Source organism: Triturus cristatus, chromosome 3_2 (assembly GCF_964204655.1).
Source record: "Triturus cristatus chromosome 3_2, aTriCri1.1, whole genome shotgun sequence".
NCBI lineage: Eukaryota > Metazoa > Chordata > Amphibia > Caudata > Salamandridae > Triturus > Triturus cristatus.
Window position 1 is genome coordinate 435,440,540 of NC_140584.1, and position 27,556 is coordinate 435,468,095.

Below are 27,556 nucleotides of genomic sequence, written 5' to 3' on the forward strand. Positions count from 1 at the left end.
TCACTTCCTGCTTCTACATCTGTTCCAGGGAAAAAAGGTCACCATTGCTCCTTCTCTTTTTCCCAGGAAGGAACTCCTGCTACTACTGAAGGTGAGTGGGCAGCTACTCATCATCACTGAACTCCCCATTCGGTCATCATTGAGGGGATCAGTGAAGAGGCTCTCAATATTGAGAAGCATAAGTTTGATGTTAAGGATCAGAAGATCAATGCTGAGACACTAGGAGGTCCATTAGGATGGCGGGCGGAAAAGCACCCCTACCGCCATGGTAGCGGGAAAACATCGCCCGTCAGGACCGCGGGAAAACCGCTGGTCCAATTATTATGCTCCGCAGTGGAAATCCAACCACGGCGGTCGGATAGCAGCCGTTAACATTGTGGCGGGCGGTGCTGCCAGAAGCACTGCCGCGATGCCCAAACTTGCATGTCCTGCATGTCCCTGCACTGTGTTGCAGGCACTGCACAGTGCCTGCCACCTGGTACAGGGACATGTAGGGAGGTACCATGGGTACCCCCCAGTGCACCCACACCCCCCAATACATTGGGGGTCTGCAGTGGACCCCCGGAGACATTCTTCGCATGCCTTTCCATGGCGGTTCCACCGCCGCGGAAAGCTGGCTACCGCCGGCATCATAATCGTGCCGGTGGTGCTTGGCCCTGATCCGCCACAATTGTAGCGGTCCAGCTCCGCACGCCAGGCAAGCGGGCAAACTGCAACTGGTGGAAAAGTGGCGGACGGGAAATCACACCCCTGTGGTCATGACCTCAATGCTAATCGGACCGGCGGTGTTCAGGGCTTCGATGGCGGGTGGATGTCTGCTGGCGGTTGCTACCGCCTGCCCGGAGGAGGACATCCGCCCTCCATCCTAATGGACCCCTAGATGTCTAGACACGCACATACTGACATTGAGGGGATCAGAGATTTCTGATTTGACGCTGGGGCAGCTGTCGATGTTGAGGTATATGTTGTGTTTCGAGGGCTCCTTGTCTCTCAAAATCTCTCCATCTTCCACTAAAACTGTGATGCTATCCATTCAGAAGTCCTGAAAGAAAGCTGTTACTTTATCACCAAATTTTACTTGAGACATCTGAAGTGGTGATCGCAGTTTCATCAGGGGATGACGATCAACCCCATAATTGTGCAATGCCAACCTCTCCACAGATAGTCCAGCGTACTTAGAAGCACTTTTCTGAGGCACCAGAGCCTATTCCTCCACCTTGTCAGCAGGCTGTCGGGACTAGAGAGGAGTGTCAAGCTGAGTCCAGAAGAAGATCTCTTTCTTGGGTGTCTGTTGGAAGCCAGCTCTCCATATAGTGTACTAAAACGAAGTACACTGTGCAGAGAGTCCATTGAGTCCCTTATTGGTTCACAGAGTCAAAAGTAGAAAATACTAACGCACTATTTGTTGCAGTGGGCGAGCATTTATGGCTTATCAATGGGTACTGCTAAGCATTTGTTGCAATAACTGAGACCCACACTCAAGAATACATCAGAGGTCAATTTGCAAAAATAATATTGATTTTCATATAATTTTTCGGACCAAGAACTTCATTCTACAGTAAGTACTTTTAATGTTATGAATTTTTAGAGTTTGCAAAATCACAAACATTTGTGCGCAGTTACGCATCTTTGAAATCAATGAGGAAAAAGACTAAAATGAATATAAAATCGTGCAATTGACTTTCAAGGTTCACCTCTTGGATTTTTGTAGTTAGCAAGGCCAGGTCCAATGCTCCACCAGCGGATTTCAAGAGCATCCCAGATTCGTCCGGGAGCGGGGTGCTGAGGTCGTTGGTAGCTGGTGCGCTAACGGAGATGGGGCCACGTGAAAACACACTGCGCAAAGGGACTTACAGGTAAGTCCAAGGTGGCCCACTAGAGGAAGCAGGTCGCAAGGGCCTCAGAACCATGGGAGCACAGCTGGATTGTAGTTACCGGGGCCGATCGAGCAGGGGGCAGAGCAGATAGGTCAGCCGGGCAGTGTGCGTCAACTAGTCCTCGCGGTCAGGAGCAGCAACTTGGAGAGGCAATTTTGGGTCAGCTGGGCCACTCATGATGCTGGTCTTAGCAGTCTCGATGTCCCTCGACTGGTGCTTGCTTCCTGGGCAGTTGGAGTGCAAGGAGGACACTTTGTCTCATTGCAGGTTGCAGGAGGTCCAGTAGGCCCAGGTTTTGTTGTGGCATGGCTCCCATAGGTTCTGATATCTTTCAACTTGGTGGGCGGACAGATCTGATGCTTTGGAGCTGGTGTGCCACTTTTGGTCCAGGTGCTGCGTCGGATTTACTGGGGAGCAGAAAGTCGGTAAGTCCAGTGTCTATGGCTCGGTGACTGCTGTCTCAGGGGAGCACAACCTCTACGCCAAGGAAGGTTCTTTGGCAATTTGTCAAAGAATGGAGGTGCTCCGGGGTTCTTGGAGTCCTTACAGTGGCAAGATGAGGCAGCACACGATGATTATCGAGTCCTTTAGGCAGCAGGCAGGGTTAGGTGCCAATTTCTATGCAGCAGGGCTTCAGTCCTCGGGCAGCAGCTCTTCTTGGTCCATTTCTTCTTTGTGTCTGTTGAATCTAAAGTTCAAGGTTCAGGGTTGCAAGCCAAATGCTACATTCAGGGGCATTGAAGGGGGAGACAGTTAGTAGCCAATGAGCTACCTATCTTTAGGGTGACTCCACCCTCTAGTGACTACTTCCTGTGGGAAGGGGCACTTCCCTAGCCCTTATAGGTTATTTTCCCACCATTTCACGATGGTGAAGTAGTCAGAGACCATACCAGTGCTTGGTAGGTTTTCAGGTGACCCTCTAAGTGTGCACTTATTAATAAATCCATTGGCATCAGTGAGGATTTATTAATACAAGATGTTTGATAACAAACATCTTAGGGTACAATGAAGCCATCATGGAACTGGGAAACTCTTAATGACAAGTGCCAGCCATTATACTCTTATGGATTCCATGTGCACTTACAATATCCAAAAATGGCTCAGATTTTGCAGGGTCATATCTGCTCATGCAGATATGTCCACACATTTTATATAGGGCACCCTGCCTTAGGGCTGTAAGGCCTGTAGTAGGGGTGACTTACCTATACCTCATAAAGGGCCTCATGTAGGAAGCCAAATACCGGTTGGTAACGGCCGAAATTCGGTAAATATCCCGTTACCGACCGGTATTTAGGCATTTGCTATGTAGGGGGCTGATTTCTGGATTTGGTATTTACCGAATCGGAAATTAAGAAATCGGTAAAATACCGATTCGGTAAATACCGAATCCAGAAATCAGATGTAGGGAGCACTCTAAAGAGTGAAAATTAGTATTAGAAATTAGTTATTTACCACCAAATACAGGTTGGTGATAAATAACGAATACCTTGCAAAAAGCAATATTATTCAGATTTAAGAGTGCCATGTGGCAGACATACATGCCCTTAGGGCATGTATGTGTGCCACATGTGCACACATGCAAGATTCAGGGGTGCAACAGGGTGTCAATATGGCACCCTGCCACCCTTGAATATGCTCCCCCCATTACCGAATCGGTATTTACCGAATCGGTAATGAGGCATACCTTCCCATTGATTCCTATGGGCCTCCAGGTCCATAGGAATCAATGGGAAGGTATGCCTCATTACCGAATCGGTAAATACCGATTCATAAATACCGAATTTTTCCGATTCGGTAAACTTTGCCGAATCATTACCTACATCACATTTACCGATTCATAAATACCGAATCGGTAATATTCGGTATTTATGAATCGGTAAATGTGAGGCTACCTACATATGGCCCAAAGTGCATGAGGGCATGACACACAGGGCTGTGGGCCATGTGGACTATTCAATTTTCTCTGCACCAAGAAACACAGCCTGCAATGGCAGTATGCATCATCTTGGTGAGGAGTCCTTGGGGTGGCACAATATGTGCTGCAGCTCCAGTGGACCCTCTTCCGTACCCATGCCCTGGGTACCAGGGGTACCATTTACTAGGGACTTACGGTGGAGACTGAATTTGTGCCAATCATGTTACAGTTTTTGGAAAAAGATCTGGTACTGGGAACCTGGTTAGCAGAGAGCCATCACACTTAAAGGTCAAAATCACATCAGACATCAAGCAAAAAGTGGGGCTAATCATGACAAAAGAGGCACTTTCCTACATTTTTCTTGTCAGAGACGGAGAGAAGAAGGATCAGAATATGTTGTTCAATGTAGATGTTAAAAAGAGTTCAGAGAGAAGGCGACATCATAGATCGTCCCCTCTGTATTTAAGCCCTGTATAATCCTCGTCCTTCAGTTGTAAGAGTTTTCTCCAGCATCTCTGGATTCTATTCCTAAACCAATTTCTCCATTAGATGACATTGTCACCTTTCACAAACTTTAAAAAATGCAAAGACATTACATATTCAGACCACCACTCCATAAGTCAGAATTTCAATTACGTTTGAGACAATCTGGACTAAGCAGCAGATTTGTTCCATTATTCCATCAATTTCCTGATTATTGGAACCCATGCTGGCAACCTTCACAAACTAATTTTCAGTTTCAGTACTTAAGACAGGGCTGATATAGAAAATGTACAGTCATGGACTTGAACCTCAGGTTTCTGAAGGCATTTGTACCAGCTAATTTCTTGTTAGTACTGGGTTTGATGTCTCAGAACCTCTTGAGAAGGAGAGCAGAACAAATTACGCTTTTGGAAAGAAAGTTTGAAAAACACCAGAAAGAAATCTTAAAGCCATCCGTTCTTACTATGACTCAATGTATGCACTATCCCCCAAGAGAGAATGGGGCAGACTACATAGAAGTGGCCAAGGAAGGAACGTTGACATTGGACAGATTCACTTTGGTATCAGGGGACACTGCAGATCTTGGTGCTGGAGATTTATGTGATGGAGTGTGCACATTTCAATCTTTGTGGCTTAGACTGATATATTTATCCCTGGAAGTATAGATAAGGATGTTAGAATTACCATTTAACGGTTATACTCTTTTTGGCCCTCAAGATCATGAAGAAATCCAGAAAATGAAACCTGAGGCTGAGATTTTGATGTTTGTGAATTTAGAGATGTGAAAGGAATTTCCACAAATCCAATTTTGTTCCAACTGAGAGGGCAAGCAACAGTCCCATATTCCTATCTGAAAGAGAATACAGATGGAACAAAAACAGTAGCAGAAGCAGCCTTTCTAAAACCAAAAAGTCTTATGGAACAAGAAGCTATCATTGGCCCTCTGCTACCTTAAGGAAGGCAATAACAAAGCAGTAACTCCATCATTCTACTGTCACCGATGGCAGTAAATTACAAATGACAAGTGGGTTCTAAATCTTGTGCCAAAAGGATACAATAGCCACTTTTCAAATTTGCCACCTCAAATCCTATTGATAGGTTCAAATCCTGCAATACTTGATCAGCTAATTATAGAGACCTCAACACTCTTTGAGAAAGGAGTGAAAGGGCCAGTGCTATAACATCAGTGGAATAATGGACATTACTCCTGCTTCTTCTTTATCAAGAAGAAAGGTCCCATTGAAGACTTCCCACCGGTTTTCTTTTTAAACAAAGAAATGGGTGACAATCAAAAAGTCATCAGATATTCCCTTGTCTTCAGCAGGGCCCTAGATTTTTCCTGAGATTCAAAATGGCAAACGTCACTAACCACAAAATTCTTCACTCTGGACTGAAATCAGCTGCCACAGCAGTTTCAAAGGTTGCAACTGTAGTACCAAATTTCCTTAGCAGGAAGTGACTGAATGACTAGCTTGTGATATCCAAAGGAGGGGACAGAGGGGCTAGTTTAACGAGGTCCAAAGTACGAGCCCCAAGAGACTGTATGCAAACAAGGTACAATGTTCCTCAGAAACATAACAAAAGGGCAGGAGATACTGAATGGTGAGGGAAAGTAATCCTGCACTTCCTCCAGGATTAGCAAGAAGTGAAAAAAGAGAGAGAAGGGGAGGGGGGAATTCCCCTTGTGGAACTAGAGCTCTCACACACCCAGCAAGTTAGGTGTCATACTTCATCATATGAGCTTGCCCCTCGTCAAGTCGGCGCTGCAATACCTGACGGGCTCCCGAACCGGGGCTCTTTAGACGGGATCTTTTGTTCCTGCCGGTTGGTGCAGTGGGGGTGAGGGGGCCTAGTGTGTGTAGATGTGAGTGAAAGTGGATTAAAACAGGTCAGTTCTTGGGGTTCCGTAGTGGGGCGAGCTCGTTTGCGAAGTCGGAGATCCAGGTGTGGAGTTCTCTGACTGCGTCGTTTGCGTCAGGTGCCCAGGTGTGGTTGTCTCGGGTGAGGGTGGAGTTAAGTTGCTCGTTGGTAACCTTGCTCCAGTTCCTTAGTGGTGGGCGTGGGGCTGGTTTGGGTGCCATGGGTTTGTTGATGGCAAAGTGTACGCAGTGGTGGTCGGTCCATGGCGGCTGCGTTGTGTGGCTGAATTGGATGCTGTTACCTGCCGCGAAGATGGGGTCGAGGGTGTGTCCTGCTCTGTGGGTCGGTGTGTTGACAAGTTGTTTAAGTCCCATGCTGGTGAGGTTGTCATGAAGGATAGTGGAGTTGGGGTCGCTGGGGTTGTCGAGGTGGAAGTTCAGGTCTCCAATGAGTATGTAGTTTGTTGAGGCAATGGCGTGGGTGCGATGAAGTCGGTGATGGTGGTGGCAAAGTGTGTTCAGAGGCTGGGGGGTCTGTAGATGAGGGTTCCTTGGAGTGTGGCTTTGGGGGGGTCTGGATCGGGAAGTGCAGGTGTTCGGCGGAGGGGAAGGTTTTGCTGGAGGTGGTGAGGCGGAGGGTGCTCTTGTGGGCAATGGCGAGGCCCCCTCCTGGGTGGTTGGGGCAGTCTTTCCTCTGGATCTTGTATCCGTCTGGAATGGTGGTGCTGATGTCAGGGGTGGAGGTTGCGGTGGTCCAGGTCTCTGTGAAGAAGGTGAAGTTGGGCGAGAGAGAGTCGAGTAGGTTCCAGATTTCCATGGCGTGTTTGTGTACATTGAGGGGGATGCATTTTAGGGTGTCGCCGGTGCTGGCGTCGGTGGTGTTGGAGGCCGGGGTGGCGGTGAGGGTCTGGTGGCAGTGGAGGTAGGAGAACTGGCCGTGGGTCGTGTTCGGCGAGGCCTGTTGGCATTCTTTAAGTCTTCCAGGGTTGAGTGCGAGGAGGGTGGTGGTGTCGTAGAGATGGGTAGTGGGAGTTCCAGGGTTGATGGCGCTGGCCGCGGTCGGGTTGCGGACGGGTGCAGACGGGCTCGCCTTTGGTGAGCCTTCGGTGTGACTGCGCAGCAGCCGCCATTAAGTAGGGGAGGTGAGAGGGAGGAGAGGCTGGGAGGCGGGAGCGTGGGAATTCCGGGGAGAATTCAAGGAGGGAGGGGCCGCAGGGGCAGCAGCGGCAAAAGGCGAAAGGAACAGGCAGGAACGAGAAAATAAAAACAGTGATAGAATTAGAGCAAGACACAGATGGGCACAATAACAGTGGCACAACAGGGAAAAATTAAGAAACAAAACAACTGAGAAAGGTTACGGTGGTTGCAGGCAGTCTGGTCCCAGTTGGAGCGGGCAGCAGGCGCAGAAGCGGAAAGCAGCCTCAAACCTCCCAAGGAGGAGGTCGCGGTCGGGATGCATGAGGACATCTAGTGGCTGGTGGTCTGTATGAAAAGGCCTGTCTTGTTACAGCAAGTACCATTTATCACAAGATAGCTGTAAATTGCTTCCAGGACATGCTTGGGGTTGCTAGTATTAATTACTATATTAACAGATTTTTTTATTCTTCAGTGCTTTGCAAAGCTTTCAGGATTCCACATTCATCTGTCCCACGCCCCTTGCATGCCAATCCCTTGTTTCTTCTTTCCAGATTACATTGGCTTTCTTTAGTTTCTTCCTTGCTTTTAAATGCCAACTTTTCCTCTTTTACTTTTTTTTATGCTTCTGCTTATTCCTTCCTTAGGTGCCATCTTTACATATTTGCTTCTTTTCTTCTAAGCTTATTTTGGGTACCGTTGCCTAGCATCTCCTTTCTGTCATATAGTTACTCTAGAGAACAGTGCTGAGGTTGCTAGAAAGGTCGCAACCATCATCCTTGTGTCAGGCTCTAGTGTAAGGTATGAGAGATGCAATATGTCATTCACATTGGTATTTCTCCATCCTGTGCTCCCATCTCACACTGTAGTGACAGATGCTTCTTTGGACACACTCACCGCCCAAGGTCTATGTTCCTCGAAGGAGAAAGTCTATTACATCAGTATGTTGGATTTGAGGGAGGTGCATCTTGCTCTGAAATACTTCTGTCCAGTGATCAACCAGACACTTTTCTTTTTCAAACAGACAACCTGCCAACTGAGTACTACCTAAAAAAGCAGGAGGGCACAAAGTTCAGAGTTCTCTCCCAGGAGGCTTAGATGATTTGGTACTGTGTGATTGCAAGGGGAATAACTACAATGCATTTTTCAGAGCTCAGAATATAAATGCAGATGAGCTGAGTCACCATTTGTTGGAACAGCACAAGTAAACTTTACACAACAAAGTGTTGGCAGACATGTTCGCTTGCTGGGGGCATGAGATCGCACAACACGTGTTGGCATTGGCTTTGGCTTTTGACTTATCGCTCAGTTGTGCTTACTATTTAAAAGCTTGATGTGAGCATGGAACAAATAAAAGACATCGTTCTGTTCACCACTGACTTTGGTCTAAGAATCAACTTTAATTGACTAAACAACCATACGCCATTCTCTGAGCCTGTCACTCATATTCTTCATTAATTAATCAGAACTGGGTGGGCAGGTTCTAAACAGACAATAAGAGATTCCTGCATTACTGTTATGTGAAAGCAAACAGACCTTTGTCTGGTAAGCCTAGGGCACACTCCACTAGAGGAAAGACCGCCACTGCGACTTTCATGAGGAATGTACCTATCCCTGGCATACATAATGCTGAGCATTATCATTGGACTCTGACTCCAGGTTGGATACAATGGTAAGTCAAACTATGCAAATGTTGCTAATTCAGCATTTTTCCTTTTATGGGTTGGCTTGGGAAATTTGTGATTAGTTTTTTTAGATTTTTTCTCTGGGACTCACACACGCGCAGACGTATTCAATCATTGATTAATTCCGAGGGAATACCCATAGTGAAGAAACGTTTTCTTTATCATAAGCCTCTATTGTAGTAATAGTTCAGTTGCGGTCCTTTGCCTAAGCACAGCTGTAATAATAAAAATATATATTTAGCACCTTCAAATTTCAGCTAATTCTAGGCCTGCAGTCGACACACATTTCAGGTTGTTTTTTACCCAAACAGACTCTTTTGGACATTTTTTAGAGCAAAACTACCATTCCGAACGTGAACGTTAGTTCTTTTAATGCAAGTAACTGACGGAAAATCAATATGAAATTACAAGTTTGAGCAACAGCGGGATACACTAGCTCTGTTCCTTTTTTGGATTTTAATTTTTTCGTTTGGTTTACTGTTGGATGGCCTGGAGTTAGGAGTTCTTAGAAGGCTTAGGGACCTCATCTACGAAGCCTTACCGGCACTTTTTTGATGTTCCAGTGGCGCAAAGTGACACCGCATATTAGTAAGGCCACGTAATGCTACTTTACATGGCTTTTCATGGCCTTATTAAATATGTGCCCCTTTCACGCAGAAAACTGAGTGAAAGGAGTGTTCCATGGGGGTTGCTGTGGGTGTTCCCACGCAAAACCCATTGAACCTGACACATTCCCCGATTTACGAGGAATCGTAAACCTGGGAATGCGTCAGAACCCAAGGGATGGCGTTAGTGAGGTTCAATTAAAACATTTCTCCTCGTGCTTTCATTTTTAGGTCTCCCCTGACCCACCGCGATTACTTTCACTTTCGCGGCCGCACGGCCGCTTTGATGTTTGATCGTGATCGCAATCGCGATCACTTTCGCGGCCGCATGGCCGCTTTGCATAGCCAATAGGTCTCGCTTTTGGGACCTTATAAGTATGTAGTTATGCAGCTGTTGCATAGCTAAACACTTATATGGTCCTAAAGGCGAGACCTATTGGCTATGCCAATGCTTGTTCTATATGTGCTGCATTTTGCAGCACACATAGAAAAAGGAAAGCACCTGAATGGATTGATTTGGTGCAGGAGGGTGCCTCTTCCTGCACAAAATCAATCAGCCCCGCAAATCAGGCACCGTTGCACCATTATGCAAGGGTGTCTGCGTTGGCGCAAGGCAGCCCAGTGTGCACCGGCGCAGGGGAAAAGGACAGGTATGTGCCGTATCACATAGATACAGTGCATTCCTGCCCTTTCCTTTTGCAGTAGGGCAGTGCCAGGGAGGCCTGCGGCGCTGCCATACGGCAAAAGCCCATGAATAAGGCCCTATGGTGTTAAGGGATAATGTTTGCACATTTTTGAGAGGGGAAAGGGCTGGTGTTATAAATACTGTGTTTTTGTGTGAATTTTATACAGATTTGCTAATACTTTTAGTAAGGGTTTGTTTTGTTGTTTGGGGCCTATTATACCGTACAGTGTGCATTGGGTGTATTTTTTAATATATTAATTACTTTCTGGCTGCTGGTGTGCAGTATGTGACTTTAATCATTTTAGGAGATTGTCGATGTCATTGTATTAAATGCAACTTCCAGGTTATTTTTTGTTTCCCTGTACATGTTGAGGGCTGGGGTTACTCTAGGAGTCCACGCCCCTGTAGCCAGACCTGTTTATCTGTTATCAGCTACATCCTTCCCCGTGTGCTTGCCATCCATTTTTTGTGAGTTTGTGTATGTGTGACACACTTGATATTGTCTTTTACTACATGTCTGTAACCTTTAAAAAAATATTTTGGAGGGTTTACTGATGTTGCCTTGTGCTGTTTGTGGTTGGGGAATTTTTCAAGTTTATTTAATTTTCTTTTCTGACATTGCTGATTTAGTGGTGGTGGGTAAAGGGCAGTCCCATGTGGGGGCCCAAAACATTATGGGTAAATAGTATATATAGATGTGCAAATCTTTCCCAGCAATGCTACAATATATTTCTTTTTTTGGGGGGAGAGGCTCCAAGCATGATAGGAAAACCATGTTCCTTGTTCTCCAAATCGCCTTCCTTGCTTGCCATGCACTGGTGGCCATTTTGTGCAGTTAGTGTATGTGTTTTTAAAGGCTGCCATTTTTTCTTTGCTCTTCATGTCTCCTTCTTTGCTGATCATGCAGTGACTACCACTTGGTGCTTTGTGGAGATAGTAAGTGTAGTGTGTAGTGGTCATTGTGTCTTTTGTTTTTTAACGTCTCTGTTTTCACTGGCCATGTTGTGGATGAGCTAGCTACCACCATTTTGTTCAGCAAGCATGTGTTTAAATCCTTTTATTCCTCTTTTAAAATCCATTTTTAGGAAGAATGATTGAAGAAGCTCATTACATATGTGTTAACTATTTTGTTTTTTCCTTGTATAATTATTTATGCTTGTAGCACATTGTAGCACAGTTCTTGTTTTTGATTAATTTATCATATTTTTACCCTACCCCCTCCCATAGGGTCTCCATGGGCCCTGGAGGGACACCAGCAATTTTCTAATTTGTTTATTCAAATTTTGCCTTCCCCTGCCATAGTGCCAGCCACCTTCCATATTGTACCCATGGACTCTTGAGGGACACCAGCAATTATTTAACAAATTAATTACATTTGTATTTACCCCCTGCCTCTCACAGGGTCCAATGGGCCCTGGTGAGACATCAGCAATTATTTAATTCATTTATTTGATGTTTGCCTGTTACAGCCTCCTATGGGGTCCCAATGGGCCCTGGAGTGACACCAGCAATTATTTCATTCATTTATTTAATTTTTGCCTATGGTTGGCTACCCATGGGCACTGGAATGGTACCATTAATTATTTAATAAATGTATTCCATTTTTACCTGCCTCTCATGGGGTCCTCAATAGTCTGGAAGGATACCAGCAATTATTTAATCATTTATTCAATTGTGCCTGACTTCTACCTCCCATAGGTTCCCTGTGGGCCCTGCAGGGATACAAGTACATATTTAATTCATAAATGTCATTTTTGCCCACTTCCCATAAGGTACCAAGTTAGCTTTTCCTGTGTCATGTGTACTGAAAAATAGTTTGTTTATGTATGTCATGCTACTGTCAAGCATTTGTGATTATGATGATTGCTTGTATTACAAAATTTGCTAGGTTGCCCAAGTTTTACTGACTTCATGCTTCATTTTTATTACCTAAAGGTACACGAGACCTCACACCATGCACAATTCTGTGATGGAAAGAAGCCTGTGAATTAGCTGATAGTGACTTCAGGGTCTTCTGCTATGTGATTCTGTTTGTGTGAAGTGCTAACTCATATAATAAGTAAAGAAGACGGCTCAAAACAAGGAGGCTCCTGTCAAGAAAGCAGCCCATGAGGAGAAGACGAAGTCTGTTTATGGAGCCACCACTGACATCAACACCTCCTCATTTTTTCGGAAACTCAATATACCTCTTGCACACTCCTCTGGGTAAGAAGAGACTGGGAGGACGATTACGGCTGGATCAAAAGCACCACCACCAAAACCAAATCCCATGTCTCTCAGTAATGCAGTGACTGCACTCATGGAGAGCAGTGAGTCTGAAATCAACTAGTCCCAGCAGTAAGCCAAATCTTCAACAAAAGGAACCACAGCCTGCAACTCTTGATATTCTGGAATTAGGAGCATAGCAGGACGTTGAGTTTGCTGTAGAGGATACAGTTGTGACTGCTCTTCCACTGGACACACCAGCTTCAGGATCTCCAGCAAGAAAAATACTTAGGACTCTCCATGTTCTCAAAGCCCCCCTTCTGATTATATGAATATGGATTGGTACCCAACTGATACCCGCCACGAGAGATGAGGAATGTTTCTGAAAGCTTTGAAAGTGAAGAAGGTGATGATGAGCAACTGATTGTTAGTGTGGAGAGTGACACATAGGAAGTACAACTATTCTCTATTCATTCTTCTCTTGGCCATGTAGTTTCACCAACACCGCCTTTTCAAGATCCTAAAAACCTGCTGCAACCACCACTCCCATCATAGTCACTGCCTGCCTTAATAAAATACTAACACAACAGTCTAGCTCTACCTCAACAGGTTTAGCACAAACAGAAAGCTCTATTTTTGAATTCTTTACACTCAGAGCACATGAGGAGCACATCACAGAATGCCCAATTTGAAAAAACAAATGTTTGTCGTAAGCAGAGTCAGCAGAATAGTACCAGGGGCCAATGGATCCATCTGAAAAATCAACACACAATTGTGTGGGCAGAGCATCTAAAAATCATAGCTGCTGGTGGTAAGAGTGAAGAAGGAGTTCAACTGATAGAAGAAGGTTGTGATGAGGAAGAAGATGATGTAAACATCATGTGAAGCCAAACTGTGTCTGTCATTTGTAGCGTAAGCCAGCACTCACACAAATCTCAGAATGACACAAGGGACAGAACAATACAGTTACACCAAAGTGCCCATGCAGCCTACCTGCTTCTTGTGGGTAATTAGCGAAAATACAACAACCAACTATCGAGGCTATGTTCGCCAAAGAGTCACCTTACAACCAAACTCATAAAAAAGTTAATTTGTGAGATGGGAAGCTGGCTAAAATGTTAGATCCTGACCTCCTCCCTTTTTCTTTCTTGGAAGGAGAGGGGTTTCTTGAATTTGTGAACACACCCTGCCCAAAATGGAAGGTTCCAAGTTGGTCCACTGACTATTGTAAGTAAACTTAAATAGACCAGTGTGCATGGCACAGAAAGTCAAACAGGATACAGCAATTCTTTGCCTGGGCTGACCGAGCAGTGAGAGATGAAAAAGTCTAATTTAAATTGCAGCTCAACTGTAGTCTTTGAAATAAGCAATGGTATCAGTCTGCAGTGGAAGCCTTCATTTCATAAAATGAATGAGAAGATACTTCCCATTCCTATCCTTTAGCCATTCCCATGCTCGGCTGCCAGATTTAAAGAACTGCACTGTATTGTGTATCACTTAGGAAAGAGAGACACATAGGTAAATAGGCACCAAAGCTGCAACAGGTAACATGCACCATTGCATACCAAATGATGATGTTTAATTTGGTGGTTGTGATGGTCTTTACAGGTAAACTAAATTTGATATGTAAGGTTGTGGTGATCACTCTGAAGCAATGCCTGCCTCCCATGTGCCACTGATATCAGTTTGATATTCTACTTGATTGTCCTTTTGTTAACTTAAATCCATCATTTGTAGGTTCTTCCAAGACCAATCAGTTTATGTAGCTTAGACTTCCACCCATTTTCTTGTCCTTATCTTGCTAAAAAGGTCCTTTGTTTTTGGATGAAATCTTAAGAAACTGTTGACAACAATCAGAAGAAGGACCAGTGTCTGTCTACGTCTGGGGAGGCAAGGGAACACAAAGAGGTCTGCACCTGTGGACTGGGGAGAGGTACACTGTTTTGGAAAATGCGGACTAGTGGCTCAAGGGGCAAACTCTAATTAAGGAGTTGTTGTCTGGATGTGTCACACAGCTAAATGGTTTCATTGTTTTGGTAATCAATATTCAGCCAGGAACAAGCAGCAGGTTGTGTGTCTGGATGTCTGAGTTCTGGCATCGATATGAGATTGGCTCTTAGTTAACGATACGTGACTATGCCAGCCTATGTTCCGTCCTCTGACAGTGATTCCTCATGAACTATGCTTATCTATACTTGCCAATATTGCAATTTTCTTTATGTGTTCTACAGGTCCTCTCTTATGCAAGGAACATCCATGTCGCTCCTGTTCAGTGATTCATCCCAGCGTTCACTCAAGAAGAACAATACCAGAAGAAAGCAGATACAACGTCCATTTGTATACAGTATCATTTTTTCCCTTTTGTTAAACCTGGAATCTTTTGGTGTGATTTCCCCAGACTTTTTGAATTTTGACCCCCTGCTTTTGACTGTGTGCTGAACTTCGTTCTTGCTGGCTTAGGACTCTGTGCACTTTTTGAGTGCTGATTGTTGCTAAAGTGCATGGTTTCACAATGATTGGCATATTTGATCTACTGTTAAGTCAGTACAGTGCACTACATGTACCCAGGGCCTGTAGATAAAACTCTACTAGTGGGCCTGCAGCAGTGATTGTGCCATCCACATGAGTAGCCCTTCAAACATGTCTCAGGTATGCCACTGCAGAGCCTGTGTGTGCAGTTTTAAAACTTCCATTTCGATCTGGAAAGTTCACCCAATTCCCTTTTTTAAATATATGTCACCCTTAAGGTAGGCCCTAGGTTGCCCCATGGGCAGGGAGTAGTGCATTTATAAGGTAGGGCATGTACGTTTGATTTTTACATGTCCTGGTACTAAAAACTGTAAAATGTGTTTTTCACTACATCAAGGTCTATCTGTGCCATAGGTTAGCACTAGAGCTCCCTTGTAACACTTTACAAGTGTAACTTCCAATTGGGAAAATATACGAAGAGTAATTTAGTGTCTCTGGATTCCCTGTTTAAAAACACATCATTTAGTGAAGTCGGTTTTTAAACTGCATGTCTGAAAATGCCACTTTTAGAAAGTTGCCATTTTCTTACTGCAACAATTCAGTACCTCTGCTTGTCTCTGGAATACACATCTGGGTTGAGTGACGGCTGGGCTTTGTGTATCCCCTGTAGACAGTCATACACAAAGGGACCTGCACATCCGAAAGGCCTATCACCAGGCTGATGGGTCTTCCTGAGCTTCACTGAGCTGGAGTGAGAGGAGGAGCTGAAACTTGCACCTGAAATGGGCTGTGCCTGTCCCCACACAAAGAGCTGCATACCACCCTGTAGAGTATCTGGAGCCAGGGCAAGGAAGGGCAGGGTCTTGTGCACTACAAACAGAACCTTTCTTTGAAGACTCAGGGCTAAAATGGGTATATGTACTGGAACTCTGACGCTTCTGGAACTGAGGACAATCTTCCAGGAAGAAGAACTGTTGTGCTGCCAGGAGGGTCTGCCACTTTGCTGCTGGCTTTGCTGTGTTGGTCTGCTGATTCTTGCCTGGGAGTGAGAGGACTAGAATAATCTCTCCACATCCTTCAGATCTAAAGTTTCTCTATGGTTTTGTTGGGCTTGCCTCCTGTTTCTGAAGTCTGAGGAATATCAAAGACTTCACCTGCATCTTGCTATCAGCACCTGGCTCCTCTGCTGGGAATCCTGCTCTGCCAAGTGGTGCCACATCCAGTCCTGGGCCCTTGGAAGTGAGTGGTTGGTGCTGCACCCCAAGTATCTAACACATCGACACTGAAGCATTGATCGGAACCAGCACATTTTCTGCAATATTACAGCATCGCCTCTGCCTGCACCGAAGCCATTGACACCACTCACCGACTGTGCGACACAACAACCTTGGTTTACATTGCAGCCCCAACTTTGTAGACCCAGTGCACCTGAATCACCGCTGCTGCATGAGACTCGGACACTGCAATGCCGACGTCTATAATGCATCGTCCCCGATGCATTACCGTACCTGCGCGGCTTAGCATCAACACATCACATACAGCCCAGCGGCTTGACATCGACATCTCAGAACGAACACACGGCACTCTTGAAATCGATGCATCAACGACATTACCTAGCTTCAGAACCGACACATCGCCTTTGACAGCGACGAATCACCTCCATTTTTCAACACATCGTCCCGAGCTTTGATTCATCCAAGGTACTGTCAGTGGGTCTGCATGACTCCTGTATCCGGCTTGCGCTCCATCGTGGTCTGGCTGAACATTCAGTATGCTCCAGTCAAGCGCAACCAGACAGCTCCAGTTGAAGCTATTGACTTCTGAGCAATGCATTTTGATTTAATCTTGCAAACTTCATAACTGGACTTGTGTATGTTGGATTTTTGTCACTTTGGTCTTGTGTTACTCAGATACATATTGGCTATTTTACTAAACTAGTGTGGAATACTTTTGTGGTGTTTTCATTGTGTTACTGTGCGTGTGTATATGCACAAATACTTTACTTATTTAGGCATTTCATGGGTGTTGCGATGGGTGTTATTCCTGCCCTTTCAAATTGACATTGCAGTGGGTGCATTCCTGCCCTTTTAAATTGACATAAGACGGTGCAGCAAGAAGACTCGAGGTGCTACCCTATTCCAATTTTTTGAATTTTGTTTTTAATTTGTGGTCCTCCATATTTTGCATTTTTCCGGCCTAGGTAACAAAAAAGACTTGGAGCTGCTAAAGGAAAAGACTGCTTGAATTTAGTATGTGAACTATCATCTTTCTTTTATCCAGAAGTGACCACATGCTGCTCATAGACTTGATGAATATGGTGTTTGTCTATATCTCATCTTTCCCTAGCCCCCTTACCGAAAGCTTTGAACATTGTCTATGTCAGGACCACTGCGGCAACTGTACAAGTGACAGGAGCAAAATGGACAAAGAACCAGTGTTTGAAGAAAGTGATGAAATACCCCCGCTGGAGACGACGATATTGGGTGTCAAAACTATTTCTCCGACACTACGTGAGAATAATAAAAGACTCACACCATGGGAATGACGGTTCTGGCAAGAACTGCCTGATTTTAGGTTTGCAGTCTAGTGTTTTTAGACTCGCGACCAGCAGTGTGCTCAATGTGCATGTTCCGTAAAGGAACTGCGCACTTCAACTGTCACCGTGCGTGGAGTAAGCGTCTCCTCATCGCACAGGATTTGTGAAGAGAAATTAGTTTCTCTTTTGGAGACACGCGTAGTGTCTTTTCAATTCAGTGATTAGTATTCAAAGAATTTCTGCAGCGGAAGTCTTCAACGCATGCGCAACGAGGGAGAATTCAGTCAGAAGAAGCTCTGCTAAGGCAGTCTGTCGAAATTCGTTCATCATAACATATGAGGTAACCTGTTATCCTCTAGTGTGTTCCCAGACAAAGGGAGTCTCAGAGTCTAGTCCAGGAATAAGCCGAGTCAGTACACAACTAATTAAGGTACAGAGAAATTTCCCATGTTTATTGTTATACGTCATTTACTAGAAGAGCTTACCGCAAGAGTCAATTAAAGCATCAGAGACTGTTTAGAGAACCATTTGTTCAGAGAAAAGTTCAGTGCAACTAAATTAAGACTGTTAGATGAACATTACATACTTGCAATAAATAAGAACTGTGTCAAAGGACAGACGGGTAAATGTCACAACTCAAATTAGCATAGTAGTGGTGTCAGTGAGAGGTGTTGGTTGTAACATTTTCTTGTCATCCTATACAGGTACTACCGTGACTTCCATCCTTAACCCCTCTGTGTAGAGAGCAGAAATAGCCTATGTCTAAGGGGTAGATATAATAAAGAAATCCAGTACTTTTAAGTAGGAAGGAGAGATTAAGGTGTGTTTTTCAATGTGTGTTATTTTCACAGGTGCAGTGAACGAAGACGCCCCAACTACATTGACCAGAAGCGAGCGAGGACTCAAGTTCTCCAATGCGTAGGCTGTCTCTCTGTTTCTCCCATTCCCCTTTCCCCCCTGCTTTTGCTGTGACCCTGAAGTCTTCTTCGGGTGGCAGTTGAGGCAGAGGGGCATAGGGACCATCGTCGACTCCTGTGGTCTGAATCCGAAATCTTACACTCTACCTGCACTGGTGTGCCAGATCTTTCCAACTTGTGACCTGAGGCAATGGTGGTTGCTTCATCCTCTTCCTCCTTCAAGACTACCAGCCTGCAGTACTCCACTGTAATGGCCTCCGTCTTCCTGAGGCACAGCCGAGTGACTATCTCCTGCCAGGTCCCTAGGGCATTAGCTCCGGCAGGAGCAGATGGGTGATCCAAGTAAAGAAGAAAAGATATTATTATATCTTATAGTATTCAACTCAAACACTTGTTTATATAGTCAAATATAACAATACTGGTCTCTAGGGCCACTGGATTGTTTTTATGTAATTCTGAATCACAGGGCCTTTTTTTTGTCCCATGCTTAATTAAAATAATGCAGTACAAGGAATGGAAGAAATCCATGACCACAGCTATACTCAAAAGTAGATTTTGTTAAAGAAATTAATGAAAAGGTAAAATGAATTGATGGGGTGGCAGTCACTTTTTCCACACACATAGGGGTCAATTCTGATGTCAGACAGAAGGGCTCTGAATCGGATTCAGGTTTGCCGAAACCGATCTGGAGCCCTTGGTTCCAACCAGCTCGTTCCCAGTTCCGAACGACCAAGTACGATGCCTGGAAACCGTTAGGGCTGACCGAATCAGTTCCGAAAGGCATTCAGGCAGGGCGAGCCTTTCCGGAGCTGATTCGTACAGCTCTATGGACTTGGTGTCCGAACGAGCGAGTACGGTGACCGATTCAGACAGCCTTTCCAAATCGGTCTGCCCAGATATAAACGGCTGTTGGAATCGGTCTTTGGGGGCCTGTAGCAGGCCCCCCTTCACCCTGGCACTCCGAATCGGTCCCGTGGAGATACCCATGGGTCCCCGTCGCCAACCATGCACAGTGTGGCAGGCACCATGGGGTGCCCGCCACAGGGTGCAATGTTTTCCCCACCCAGCCTTTTCTTCAATGGGAGCCTGTGTTCATGTTCAGAACACAGGCTCCCATTGAAGTCAATGGGAGTCTGACCAAATCGTATCCGGATGCATATGGATGCATCATACTCGTTCGGGTGGACTCCGCCAATCCGAGTTGTACGGAAAGAATTCCTGAACGGATTCTGTCGGTATGCTTTCTGAACGAGATCGGAATTGGGCCCTTAATGTGTTATTAAAGAATGGCTGATTCAAAATATAAATATATGTTGCCATTGAAAAATATGAAGCTTTAAATGTATGCTGCCCAATTTCTAGACTATATTTATATATATATTGTGCAACATTATTGGAGCCATCCTGGAAGGGCGGCATGTTTTTTGGGACAACTAATGGCATATCATACATTCCAATGGCTTTTCTTTTATCCTAATCCCTCCTAGGTCACTTTCTAAGTCTAGCTTGAATCCCACAATACACCCTCCACCCCAAATTCATTTGATAGATATTTTATTCCTGGGCTATGAAACAAGTGTTCAGTATGGTCAATTCTAATAAATCATCGGGGCTTGGACTAGGTTTAGCTTTGACTATAGACAGGATGGGTGATCAGTCATCTAGTAGGCTTGGTCATGTCATTAATGGAAGGTAGAAGATGGAACAATAATAGTAGACACTGATACAGAAACTATGGGAGAAATGTGGAACATCTCAAGATGGGATTCTAATTAGTGGGCTGGCTGGAAAAGAATACAGGAAGTGGCAGGTATGAATAGGCACTGGCCAACAAACAAAGGGCCATATTCTCAAGGAGCTATCGCCGAGTTAACTGCACTTTATCGCAGCCAAAGTTGAGATAAATGTATCACCCCATTAACAAACTGGTGTCAACAGCCCATAACACCAGTTTATCTGCGTTAGCAGGTGCAAAAAACATTGCCACAGATGGCCCCGACAACTATCGCTAATGAGATGCAGAGTAGGCGTTCCTGTGCAAAAAGCCGTGACAACACCACTCCACAACATTCTCAACGACCAGCCACACCTGTGAAAAGACCACGAAACATGCGATAATACGCATTAGCAGCAGGAAATTAACACCTGCTCCGACCTGGTGTGAAGTCGGGCGACAACCTGCAGCAGCCAAGGGAGCACAGCCCAAAGCCAAACATGAAGAACAACAGATGCCCCGAGCAACTGAACATGCAGCCCGGAGCCCCAATTAGGCAATAACACCCACCGCCACCACACCTAGGACCACAACCCCACCACCCCCAGAACCACCTCCTCCCAACCACCACGGAGGCAGCACGGACAAAGACAGCAGAGCCACAGGAAACGCACCAGCCTCACAGACTTAACACCAGAGGATGTCATTGCCCACTACAGGCTCAAAAGAACAACCACCCTAAGCATCCTGACCATCATCGCCCAACAGGCTGATGGCACCAACATAGGGGACAACCACCCCACACAAAGCTGCTGGCTGTGCTGCACCTGTTGGCCTCTGGTATCCCCCTACCAACACCCGCCAGAGTCGGAGGAATCTCACAGCCAGCCGCATCCAAGTCCCTCACACCTGTCCTGGATGCCATCATCAGCCTGGTACCCCAGTATCTATACGTCCACCTCAATGTGCAGGATCCGATGGAGACCAAGCAAGTACCATATGCCATAGCTGGATGCACGCACGTGTTGGGGGCTATTCACAGCACACATGTCCTACTTGTGCCCCCTGGTGATGCAAAGCAACACCAAAGGGGATGGTGGACGGAGTGTTGAACAATGCAAGCACTCACCCCCAGTCCACTGATCTGGGTTTAATCCATCATCATTCTTTAGCTCACTCCGCCACCCCAGTTCAGACATGGCCATATGCAAATCAGTCTGACCCTGTGCCTCATGGGAACAGTCCAGCCCGAACTGCCAAGCCATGTCTTCCCTGGACCGGAAACAAGCATCCTGGGACCGGTTTCTGGCTAATCAGCCGTCATAAGCCATGCTAGCTTGAATCCAGTGGCAAAGCGAGCAAGGGACCCACGTCTGGGCACACCCTGCAAACTTAGGGCGAACAAAGAAACACCAAAGGGGATGGTGGACGGAGTGTTGAACAATGCAAGCACTCACCCCCAGTCAACTGATCTGGGTTTAATCCATCATCATTCTTTAGCTTACTCCGCCACCCCAGTTCAGACACGGCCATATGCAAATCAGTCTGACCCTGCGCCTCATGGGAACAGTCCAGCTCGAACTGCCAACACAGCACACAATCACCTCAACAGAAAGCACACGTCCAGTGACGGCCCGTGTAGGGCGTTTTACCGGGGCGGTGACGTGGCACAGAGGAGGGGCAGGGTGGTGGGTTGCAAAATGCAGCATACGGCCGAGTTCAGGTAAGTTACGAAAAAAATTAATAAAACGAATTTCGTTGCGCGCGCTGCATCGCCAAATGCAATGCAGCGAGTGGACTGAGCCGTTGTATGGAAGACCAGCATCGGGGTGTGAACGATGATTCTGTGGCTCTGGGCGTTGTTCATTGCAGGACATGTGCACATGCATGTTTATCTGTCGCGGTGTGGGTCTCCTTTGTGGGGTGTAGGTGGTCCCTAATGGGACTTGAACACCCACGTATGTGATCTACTTCGGCTTCCATGAGCTCTTAGCCCACCGCACCTGTTCGGCCACCTCCTTTTGGTATTCTTCCGACACCTGGCATTGGAATGCGATGTGTGCCTCGGTGAAGTGTTGGGAGCCAGCCGTGGTGGTGGGTGCTTCCTGCTGTGTGGTCTGTGCAGGGACTGGGGTCTTCTCTATGTAGCTTGGGTGCCCTGCTCCTGGGGGTGGGTTGCCTGAGAAGTCCATGAGCTGTTGTAGGGCGTCGGTGTCGGAGGTGTGGTGGTCGTCTCCGGCATCACTGATGGGTTGTCTGGTCTGGCCTGCTGGAGGTGTTTTTTGTCCCTCTGCAATGTGATGGGGAGATGCATGTTGACATTGTGTTGACATGTATGTTTGTGCATTGTTCTTGTTTACAAGCAGACTGTGTGACAATGTACATTGTGACTGTTTGGGCTGTACTGGCAATATGCGGGGGAGAGTGGGCATTGGGACTACATGACGGATGTGAGGTTGTACCCGTGCATTTGCATCTCACAGTTCCCTGTTCTGTCCAATGTGATTGGCCTGTTTCTGCGCATGAGCGGGCCCAGTTGTGTCCCATGTTCTGCAGTGTCGGTGTTGCCCTTTGTGCCACATTGTCATGTGATGTGCTGTGATTGCTATGTGTGTGTGCTGCAGTGTGCCACTGGGATGAGGGACATGATCCTCATCACTCACAATAGTCTGGTCCCTCTTCAGCAGCAGCCTGGAGTGCATGATGATCTAGAAAACAACATAATACACATATTTTAACAACGGTGCCAACCATAGCATTTTGCAGAAATTAAAAAAACAATACTTAATCCAATGTGGAGTTATACCTATCCTAAGTATCGCTTTGAATGGTTTACTTGACATTTTTAAATTCAAGCATTCAACAATTCAATGTTATAATAAAAATTAATGGGAATGGCTAAGAAAGGAGACAGGAGTGGAGCAGAATGAAGAGGACATATGATATAGGTATCCTGCCATACTTCTCTTTCATGATGCCCTAGAACCTTGCTTGATGTGGTGTTCTAGAGAGACAGCATTGTGAAAGTTAGACCTGAGGTGAGATGCATACACATACTTTTGGGGTCCATGTCCATCTATGTTCCAGTTCTATTGACTGCTTGCTCAAAAAATCATCTTGCCAACCTACGTTATGAGACAGCGCTCCTTCCTGTTCACTTTACCGACAACCTTCCATTACAACAAGATATGTAAACAAGGGTTGAGGTAAAGGATACTGCCACAGTAACAAAAACAGGGTGGTAATGAAGGTACAGACAGGATAAAGTCAGCTCCTGAAACAGTGGGAATATGCAAGAAAACACAAGGAGGCATGTAGGGCTAACACTAATAAAAGTAGATAATGCGAATTTGGCCACACTGCATACTAGCTGTCAAAAGTAAGAAATAATAAACATGACATATCAGCACCAGAAGGAATGGCTGGAATGAAAACTCTGGCATCACCGTCATCTTAGGCCATGGAAGTCTTCTTTTCCATTTTGGTTAAATTTGGTTGTCCTAAAGGAGGAATTATAAAGAGAACACTGATTTGTGCTTAGTATCTACAAAAGGGCATTTTATAGCCAAACAAATCTGCTACCATTCCATTCCACTGTCTCTCAATACTCCAGTCCTACACTCTCCCTGTTAGGCTGAGAACATGCCCAGCTACTCTTTGGAGCACACACACTACCCAAAGTGTATATAGAAACGCTACCATATTACATGCCATCTCCTTTGAAGGAAAGACAGTGGATGCAGACACTTTAGCGCAAAAAGTACATTTATTTATGTAAGAGCCTCAAAATATTACAGTACTGGAATGAGCCCTGTTCACAGCAATCATGGTGCCACTCACATAAATGAATATCTTATTACAAAAGCAAGCACTTGTGTGCCCACAGTCTTTGTTGCAAAGAATTTAGTAAAAGAATGCATACATTTATATGCTACAGAGGGGCAGTAAACACTCTGGAAGTTATAGTTAGGGTAGCCAGCTATAGGAATTCCCCTGATGTTTGACCCTTAATAACTTTGTGCTTGCTTGAGAAATCACCACGCAACTTTCCAAAACTTTACCTTGTTGCACATTGGTAGATGATGGAAAGTTTTGCTGAGATCAATCAAGGGGATGCAAAGTTAAAAGGGGGTCCCAAAACAGATTTGGACTCCAATTAATTTTACATAGACTTTTTGCGGTGTGCATAGTGTAAAAACAGTCGGATTTACTTTAAATTTAGTAGATTGAAGACTATGGTGTGCAGGAAATCTTTTTAGTTTTCGCCTAGGCAGCACATGCGCTGTCTTTACGAGACATGCTGTATCTACTCTGTGGGCTTCGAGCACTGCCATAATTTTTCATTCATTCTTTGGTGTGCCTTTCATAAATCCTACGTTTTCATAGGTGCATTAGTTTCATTTGTACCGCACTTTTGGTGTTGAGTTCCCTCACATGGCTACTGGCCCTATTACATGTAGTTGTTCCCTTCAGTTTGTTTTTGTTACTTACGGTGCACTATTCTTTTACTTAGTGTTGGATCGTCTTTTCCAAATATTGTGTTTTTGGGTGTTTCAAACTACTGACATGCACTTAACTGATTTTCATTTTGCAATTGCCTCACAATGCATCCACACAACGTGAGGCACCATACCCCCTCAGCTCCCCAAGCAAGGCTCTTCCGTGTAAGCTTAGCCACTCTAGCTCTTACGCCACATCCTCTCCCCTACAGATCAGCATTGAAGATGGCCAGCACTCCGTTGGAGCACAAAATTATTATGCTTTTCAAAGAAGTGATGGACATCTTGGTTTTTTTTGGACTGCATTCCTGCACGACATGGATGTGTAGTGCTGATTTTACTTGTTTCATTTTATACTTGTGCACTGTCCAGCTTCACACAGTAAATCCAGGTTAGAGAACAGGTGTAAACATTAATTGTTCTTCCATTTTACATCTTCTATGGCGTAAAGTAGAGTGCACCCTTACTGTCTTGGCTGCCTTTTGGCATAATTTATCTTCCTGTTACAATGACAAGGGTGTCTTTAAATCTTACAGATCCCTGCAATTTTAAAAAGAGTGGCAGGGCTGTTGGGTAGGTCTCTGAAGAATCATGCAATATATCTTTCATCTTTGTGCAGGGTGGCACACTCCTATTATACGATTTCTGATGGCACCTTGTATGACGTTACAAAGTGCACATGCAGATGAGCTGGGATCACAGGTTCATCTCCTTCAGTGAAAAGTTGTTGTCTCCTGGTTTAGAGATCCCAGTGCTGCCTTCTTCTAGCACAGTGATCTTTAAGAAGCATGAACCCCTGTTCCCCCTCCCCCCACTCACACTTTCACTGACCCCAGTCCCCCAGCTTGATCTTTCTGGGTAGCCATGAGAAGACCATTTTGGAGATCTCATAAAAAAAATGCTGTGGGGAAATTATACAGATATATGTGATATTCCAGCATGTGCTGAAATGTTGCTTTCGGATAATAAACTTACAACACCTGTTGAAGTGCTTTTAGTGAGAAACATGCCTTCCTTTCAGTGCATTTGCATGCAGTCATGTGTCTACACAGCTTTTCACTCAGCATTATAGCGCTGCAAAACCACACAGTCACCAACAAACTCACGGTGACCTGCAGGTCAACACCTTGAATGCTCTAATGATGACCCAGCCTAATATTTTTTCTATTGTCTAGCTCATGGCCTAAGAGCATTTGAGAGCTTTAGAACCATCCCACATTGCACATATTTTTACTTTTCAGGGAAATGGTGATTAAGTGACTTGTTTGTGTTGGGGTCAAAAAGGGTAAGTATTTTTAGAGCTATTAACATTTGAAACTTCGTGATATCTATTGTTAGGGTAGTTTTGAGTAGGCCTGGGTGGTAGATTCCTTTCCGCTGGCGGAATTTTCGGAATTTGGGTAATTGCGCGTTCCCCGGAGAATGCGGAATTGCCAAAAAGTCAGCGTTCTACGGCTTCGTGGAATTTTTTGCTTGTTCGCGCTTTCAAAATGCGTGTCCGTGAGATATTCCCCTCCCCCGAGCATGCAAACAGCGTTCGCGAACAGGAAAAAAGCATCACGAACGGGCGGAACAAGCAATTCCGTGTGTTCGTGGAACTCTGCGTGCTCACGGAGATTTTTTACCGCTTCGCGGAGATTTGCGTAGCGCGACTATGCAAATTCCGCCCACCCCTAGTTTTGAGGTCGTTTTGAAGTAGTATGGCGATACATAGCAATGACAAGTAATTGTCTGATTGCATTGGTTTTTACAAAATATGCAGTCAGCCTTGTTGTTTTAAGGCCACTTTGCCAGTGTTCTGGCATAGGGCCTTTAATATAGGTAAGTATTAGGTTTCATGTGTTTTCCATACCTATTAACACATAATATAAGTGTGAATAGGTAGGGAATCATAATTATAAGATTCTATATATTGTAAAAAAATATTATGGAGTACCAAGGTACTACCTAGGTACTACCTAGATGCTGCCATGGAACCTAAAACAAGTAAATATGTAAAATAAAATGTAATACACAATATTTTACAAATATATTGTACTACAGTGTCTTTACTATTTTTTACACACGTAATTATGCACAAAAAAAATCTATGGAGCACCAGGGTAATACCTATAAATTGCAACGTTACATCAGTAATTAAAAGAAAATTTTGAAAATGTTGTCAAAGACACAGTTCATGCTATGCAATACAGTGGTACTGCACAAATGGTTACAAAATTATATAGATGCTACAAAAAAAATCCATACCTACTACAACTTTAAAATAATGGAAAGATGTAGAGATGAAAAGAAAAACAAAAAACCTATACTTAAAGCCCTAAGTCACAACACAGCAAAAGTGTACAGAACAAATCATCCCTGCATTTTAATTTGTAAAGGCAGGCCGTAGACAAGTATACACTGGCTTGTCATCGCCAAGTGCTATGATATACTGCTAACTTACAATGGCATACTGTAGCACCATAGAACACTAGGGAAAAATTTGAGATGCTATTGCGTTACACTTGCTATCGCAAGAACAATACAATACTTATATAACATTTACTAAATAACACAAGTCCACCATGCCTCTCCCTTCTTTGCTTAGTACATCTAAAGAAACGCAATGCAGCACAAATCACTGCCTTGTACAGTACTCCTCTACACACCACTACAGTACATGCCAATGCACTGAACGCTGTTCCACTGTATGCGCCTTTTAGCCACTTTCTATAACTCCACTCTATAAAACTGTACTACACTTTATGGCACAGTGCAAACTCTGCTTCAGTTTATCAACGTGCACTCTACTGTCTTACTCTAGAATCCAGTCAATGCCCGAACACTCCATTATATAACACTTTATTCCACTATATAGTGCTTTTCAAAACTCTATGACACAGCACTACACTATACTCTATGAGACAGCACTCCAATTTATTAGGCCTGGGTGGAACTTGTGGGGTTTTACTCTTTAGAATTCAACAGAGCTAA